This window comes from Podarcis tiliguerta (assembly GCF_965153285.1).
Source record: "Podarcis tiliguerta genome assembly, chromosome: 3".
NCBI lineage: Eukaryota > Metazoa > Chordata > Lepidosauria > Squamata > Lacertidae > Podarcis > Podarcis tiliguerta.
In genome coordinates this window covers 33305483-33311883 of record NC_139536.1, presented here as the reverse complement: position 1 = coordinate 33311883, position 6401 = coordinate 33305483, and the positions used below count along the sequence as shown (strand labels likewise).

The 6401-nt window shown below is 42.8% G+C and overlaps 1 protein-coding gene across 2 annotated transcripts in view; it reads left to right on the top strand.

Moving 5' to 3' along the window:
* Positions 1 to 4343: 4343 nt before the first annotated feature.
* The window catches only part of TOGARAM2 (TOG array regulator of axonemal microtubules 2), a 71975-nt gene continuing 69917 nt past the window's right edge, over positions 4344 to 6401 (top strand). Inside the window, exon 1 of one of the 2 annotated variants that reach the window (XM_083434423.1) lies at positions 4344 to 4415. The gene's annotated coding sequence lies outside the window, so the exon portion shown is untranslated. The remainder of the gene's footprint in view (positions 4416 to 6401) is intronic. The other variant, XM_083434421.1, reaches the window with a different exon arrangement.

Genomic DNA, 6401 nt, shown 5'->3' with positions numbered 1-6401 from the left:
ATGGATCTTTTGGCAAATGACACAGTTCTGGCAACAGGCTATGAAATGGTAATGTCATGTGGAAGTATTCAGGGGGGGGGGGAACAAAACAGGAACTTCCCTTGTTTCTGAGTCCAATACATTACTCGGTCCCATATCTGTATATGAACAACCAAGTGATTGAGGAAATCATGGAAGCAGTTTCTGGACCACATTGAAATGATGTTATTAAATTTGTATACTGCCCTTCATCTGTAATGGTTCACAGTACAAAATGTTGATGGCAATTCCTTTCAAATATGTCATGGACGCTTTTGTGGAAGCTAATTTAGCCCATCCTCTACCACTGTATTGTGATTTTAAAAGTGTTTGAGTTATTCGCACACGTCTTAATCATTCTGAAGGGCAAATTCCAGCCCCATCTGAAGGGCAAATTCCAGCCAGGCAAAAGCACTTGAGGGGGCAGAACAGAAACTTTGGGGGCAAGACCTAGGTACAGTCCCCAGGCACCGCAATTTTTCCGATGGCACAATAAACCTGCTTATTTTTTTAAACATACTGCATGACACACTGTTTACTTACTGTTTACTTGTTTATTCTTAACCTAAATAACACAACAGCCTGCTGGATCAGGTCCATGGCCTATCAAGTCTAGCAAGCTGTTCTCACAGTGGCTAACTAGATGCCTGTGTGATTGTCAAAAGATCTAGCATTTTTATTTCGTTGCTTCCTCAAACTTAGTTTAAATCTATCACAGTTTGTTTACTGCTGTGTTTTGATGTCCAAGAAAACTTCATTTATCCCTGGCAAACCCCACATAATTTTGAGTTCGGTGCCAAAGTTTCTTGTTCTGCTAGAAATCTAGTTCCAAAGATGGCCAGTGGGTGTCAGATTAGTGCCACAGAATGGTGGGAAGTTTCTGGTCAGAAGTGATTGCAAGGTACTGTGGTGTACTTTGGAAAGACTTGCTTTTTAACATTTGAATTAGAGCTTTGTCTTATATTTCTACTTCTGGTTACCTTCTGCAAAATGCAAAGGCCATGGGAGAAACCGATAGGCTCTCTATGCTGGAAGCCAGTGCTTAAGTGGTTAAGCCCTATCACTTGGAAGTTCTGATTTGTTAACATTAGTATCGGCCTGGAAGAATTCCACCACCATCCAAAGGCTTGCTGTGTAGATCTGTGTACCTCTACTAGTACCATACAATGTTCATTCATTGAGGGCAACAGTCCAAAACTGGCATTAGAAGAGGAGCAGACCAGGGCATCTGAGCACCCAAGATTATGAAACTCCTTGCCTAGGGAGGGAGGGCTGTTTGGCACCTTCATTCTTGGCCTTCTCTCATGTACTCAACACACTGTCTGGCAGGCATTTATCCTGTTGCAGTGGTAATTTTTAGAGGACTAACATCTATTGCTAAATGTGTTTATCTGTTACTGCTTCCCCCTAATGTTTACAAATGCAAATTGTTAGCCGCGTATAGAAGAGCAGGGTAGTAAATTGAAGTGAAAAAAAAATCTCTTACCACGTCTTATGTGGCTAATGGGCAGTTTAGCCTGAAATGTGGATCAGTAAGATCTCTTGAGAGTCCCATGGACTGCAAGAAGACCAGACCTATCCATTCTTAAGAAAATCAGCCCTGAGTGCTCACTGGAAGGACAGATCGTGAAGCTGAGGCTCCAATACTTTGGCCACCTCATGAGAAGAGAAGACTCCCTGGAAAAGACCCTGATGTTGGGAAAGATGGAGGGCACAAGGAGAAGGGGATGACAGAGGATGAGATGGTTGGACAGTGTTCTCGAAGCTACCAACATGAGTTTGACCGAACTGCGGGAGGCAGTGGAAGACAGGAATGCCTGGCGTGCTCTGGTCTATGGGGTCACTAAACAACAACAAGAACAAGAAGATCTCTTCCCTCCAGTTATTTTGGGATGAAGGCTGTCCTGTCTCTTCGCTGGAAGCACTGGTGAATGCAATGCACAAAACTCAGCTCAGGGATGGGAACCTGTGGCCCTCCAGAAATTGATGGGCTTCAACTTCCATCAGGAACTTACTGCAGGGGAGTAAAAAGCCTCTTTAGCATACAGAAATTACCATTAGATCAACTTGGAAGCGACTGAGGCTATAGCTGACAAACCAGTTTTCTTGTGGCAGCATTTAATTGTGGCAGCCCTGATATTTGTTGCAATAATTTCACCCATTAGGCAATTTTTTAATCTTTTGCAGGGATGTCTGCAGTTTTTGTTACGTGTTCTGTTCAGTTAACCAATACATGTGGTAGCTGTGGGTGGAAGAACCTTAATTTTATCTAGCCTTTTCACAGGTAATTTAATTTCTTCCGTGGTTTAGATCTCACCTGCTCTTAACGGTTCCAAAACTTTTCTCCTTCCACACCCAACAAAGCCACCGAACAAACAAAAACGTAGAGAGTAGCCTGGGTAACAAGCTTTGGCTTCTATTCCCAGCATCTGAATAGACATGGTACTTCATGCAACTGCCTAATTCCCCAGTGCTGCTCTTCACACCAGTAGTACAAACAAGACTCCTGGGGGTGTGCATAGCTGGACCTCATGGGAGGTGCTGGTGCAGTGGAATCTGTGGTCAGATATGGAAACTTTTCACAGGTCTTCTAAACTTATGAGCTGAGGTCACACAGAACTGCTTTTGCTTAAACAGCAAGCAGCGTGAACAGTCATATTCTTAAACAGAGCAGTGTTGCCTTTTCCTAGGGAAAACCGTTCGCTTGAGCTGAAGGTTTACAATTCTCTGCGAATTATCCCAAATATTTGCAAATCACATTGAGATGTGTATGGTGCCCTTGCACAACTGAACTCTTTTTAGGAAGGGGGGAAGTGGCAAGTTAATATCTCTCAAACCTGCCCCACATCTGCCTGTCCACTTGCCCATCCATCCACTGTAACATAAAGGGTGGTGTAGAGTCTGGTAGCATTGGGGTAGATAGCAAACGAGTAAGAATCAGGAGGATAAACAATCCACCCTCCGAGTACAGAAAGGCCAGGCTAGATCTGCTCTGATGTCTAAATCACTACCAGAAAGTACACATTTTAAAAGTTTGTATGAAACATTAGATCTAGAAACTTTAAAAAATAATAATTAAATGTTTCATTTACTGGAACTTTGGTTCAATGGCATTCTGTTCTAGAAACAATATTTTCTTCTCTGTATTAGCTTCACATTATGCAAATATAAAACCTAATATGGACACCCTGAGAATCTTTCCTTTCTTTCCTGACAAAGTGCTTGGAAATGTTAATGTGCATTCTTCCAATCCTTTTGGTCATGTTTGTCTTACCATAATTTCCAGATTTTTTTTTTTTTTAAGAAATCAGAGTCACAAAAGTGTATTTTTTTTAAAAAAGGTTTCAAAATATGAAAATATGTATTGCTTAATTTAGTCTTCCCAAAACCTCTCAGTAGAAGAAAAACAAACACAATTGAGCACTGAACACATATGCTCTGGCTGAGCTCCAGATCACAGCTTTCTGGGACCAGGGGGTCCATAGACAGTACTTTGCTTCTCTTCCACCTCTGTCCTTGCTATGATGCCTCTACATATATCCTATACTCTCCCCCTCTCTCTTACTATAAGCCATTAGTTGCAATTACCATATAATAGATGCAAGGGAAGCAGTAAGTTTGGCTGATGGGGTAATTGAAATTTTTTCTTAGTAATTGAAATTTTTGCATCTGTTTTTCAGAAAGTGCTATATCCCAAATTGCATTGTACCAATGCTTCTGATTGTGCATTTTTAAATTGATAATATACTGTATTTTATTCTGTTTTAATGCACCATGGAAACCTGGTAAGAAATAAATTATTATTATTAATAATAATAATAATAAACAATATAAAATAAAGTATGGTGTGAATTTATCCTGCTAATCACACAGCTGCCCAATTCACATATTGGTAGCAAAACAATCTATTCTGTACTTCATACAGAATGGCACTCATGCTTCCCACCCCTTCCTTTGCTCAGAAAAAGAAAAAACCCACCCCATTTTCATTTGGTTATGAATGTGGAAAGGTTGCTCTGTTTTAATCTCTCTGCTTGTGACTTTAAAAACTCTCTTTATTATCTGGGTCTCATCCAGAGATTTCTCTCTCTAGCCTGGCTTTCTGAAGTGCAGGCAATGAAACTGACAGCATCTATTGCTGGCTGGTATCACACTTCTGAGAGGGGAACCAGTCTCTGCACATTGGATTTGCTCCTACCTAGTAAGCCCATTCTTTATATTCTGTCGCTGACCATTGGGGGGCAAAAAGAAATGATTTATAACCATGGCAACAGTTGCTGCGAGAGACTGGGATCAACAAGAATCTCTTTCATGCCCACATCAATGAGTTGAAGATGAAGAGCCTCTCACATCCATTTGGACAAGACGACTAGTGCCACTTTTTAATTTTGATTGAGGTAAGTTCGCTTGAAATGTTAGACACACACACTCGGTAACTTGCTTAAGGGAACTTGTTGCTCTGAGCTATTTTTCTGAATTGGAGTTGAGTATTCCCAAGGGACTATCTCACCCTCTTACCTGCTAACAGACCCTCTTCTATCTTCCTCATCCCACCACCACAAGTGAACGGGCTTTTCTTCAACTGACTTAGAGTGCTTGCCAGAACCCATAGGAATCAATCTATGCTCTGGCTCTTAGCTTCAGAACTTTCTCTGCAACACAGGATGATTTTTAGGAAGAATGCTCTCTTAAGCTGTGCTTGTTTCATATCCAATAGTCATCCTGTGTATCCTGTCGCCTCTAGGGCACGTGGAAAGCTTGGATTTGTTTAAATCTTTACATTTGAAAATACTTGCTGAGTACCCTTCACGTACTTCTCTAAAAATCATAGGAAATATATGTATATCAGTGTTGAGTGATAGTAAGGGAGAAAACAGGAAAAACTTATTCATGCTACCCTCCCCCCACCTTGAGCCCTTGAAAGAAGCTTTAATAGTTAATGGTTAATAACCTACAATGTAGCAAGACAATTCACTGGCAAGACTGTGTTATTACTTGAGAAGTTTTACTTTCGCTTGCAGTTCATGTGCTAAGGGGTGAGGAGGGACGACCATGCTACCAAGTGACAGCTGTAGCTATCTCTAGGACAATGCACACTTCCCAATAATAATTAAATAGTACAGTGGTACCTCGGGTTACAGACGCTTCAGGTTACAGACGCTTCAGGTTAAAGACTCCGCTAACCCAGAAATAGTACCTTGGGTTAAGAACTTTGCTTCAGGATGAGAACAGAAATCGTGCGGTGGCGGCGGCATGGCAGCAGTGGGAGGCCTCATTAGCTAAAGTAGTACCTCAGGTTAAGAACAGTTTCAGGTTAAGAACGGACCTCCAGAACAAATTAAGTTCTTAACCCGAGGTACCACTGTATTACCATTTCGTTCATTCATTTATATGAATATTTATATACAGTTGACTCCCCGTTTACACGGGGGATACGTTCCGTACCCCCACGTGCATATACAAAAGCGCGTAAAATGGGGGACTCGCGAGTATCAGCTCAGCTGATGGGTGGGGAAGAATCTTCTCTGCCCTTCAGCTGTGCCAATCCATGGAGCCGTGCCATTCCTCCACTCATGTGAGCTGGAGGGACAGCACGGGTCCATGGACTGGCATCTGATGGGTCCACAGAGTCATGTTGGAGGGACAGCCCAGCTCTCACACAGCTGATGGGCGTGGTAGGGGCTGCTGCCATGCTACCCTGCACACCAGCTGTTAGGTGGGGAGGCCTGCTTGTTCCAGTGCGTGAAGGGGACGCCCTCTTTGGGCTCTGGGAAGGGTCTCCTCGCGAGCCAGGACTCCTCCCCAGGGTGCTCCCCATTTCCAGGTTCCTGGCACCGTGTGTGTGATTAGTTGTGCGCAAATATGGCGTGTGTAAAAGACCTTCTTCTTACAGTCACTTGTTGTTTGTACAACAAGTAGAAACTTAATAATACAGACACAAAATTTAAAATTACGACGTCAAAGAGCAACGCCATGAAACGGCAGAACAATAGCTAACAAAGGCAATCCTTTCTAACAGCACTGCTGTTCGCGATGGGGAACTTGTGACCCTCCAGATATTGCTGAACTAAAGTTCTCAGCATCTGTGAGCACTAGCCATGCTGGCTGGGACTGATGCTGGTTGTCGTCTAACAACATTGGGAAGAGCCGCATGTTCCTCCTCTGTTTCAGGTGCTGTGTTGTTAGGCAGGGTATCCAGGCTGCACCTCAAAAATGATGGTTTGGCTGCTTCCTCCCAGTGCTGTTGGTATCATACCACTTTAACAGTTGGGCTTTCCCCCAAAGAATCCTGGGATCCGTAGTCTGTTAAGAGGTGTTGAGAGTTGACAGGGGAACCTGTATTGCCCTCACAGAACTACAATTCCCAGAGCTCTATGGGAACA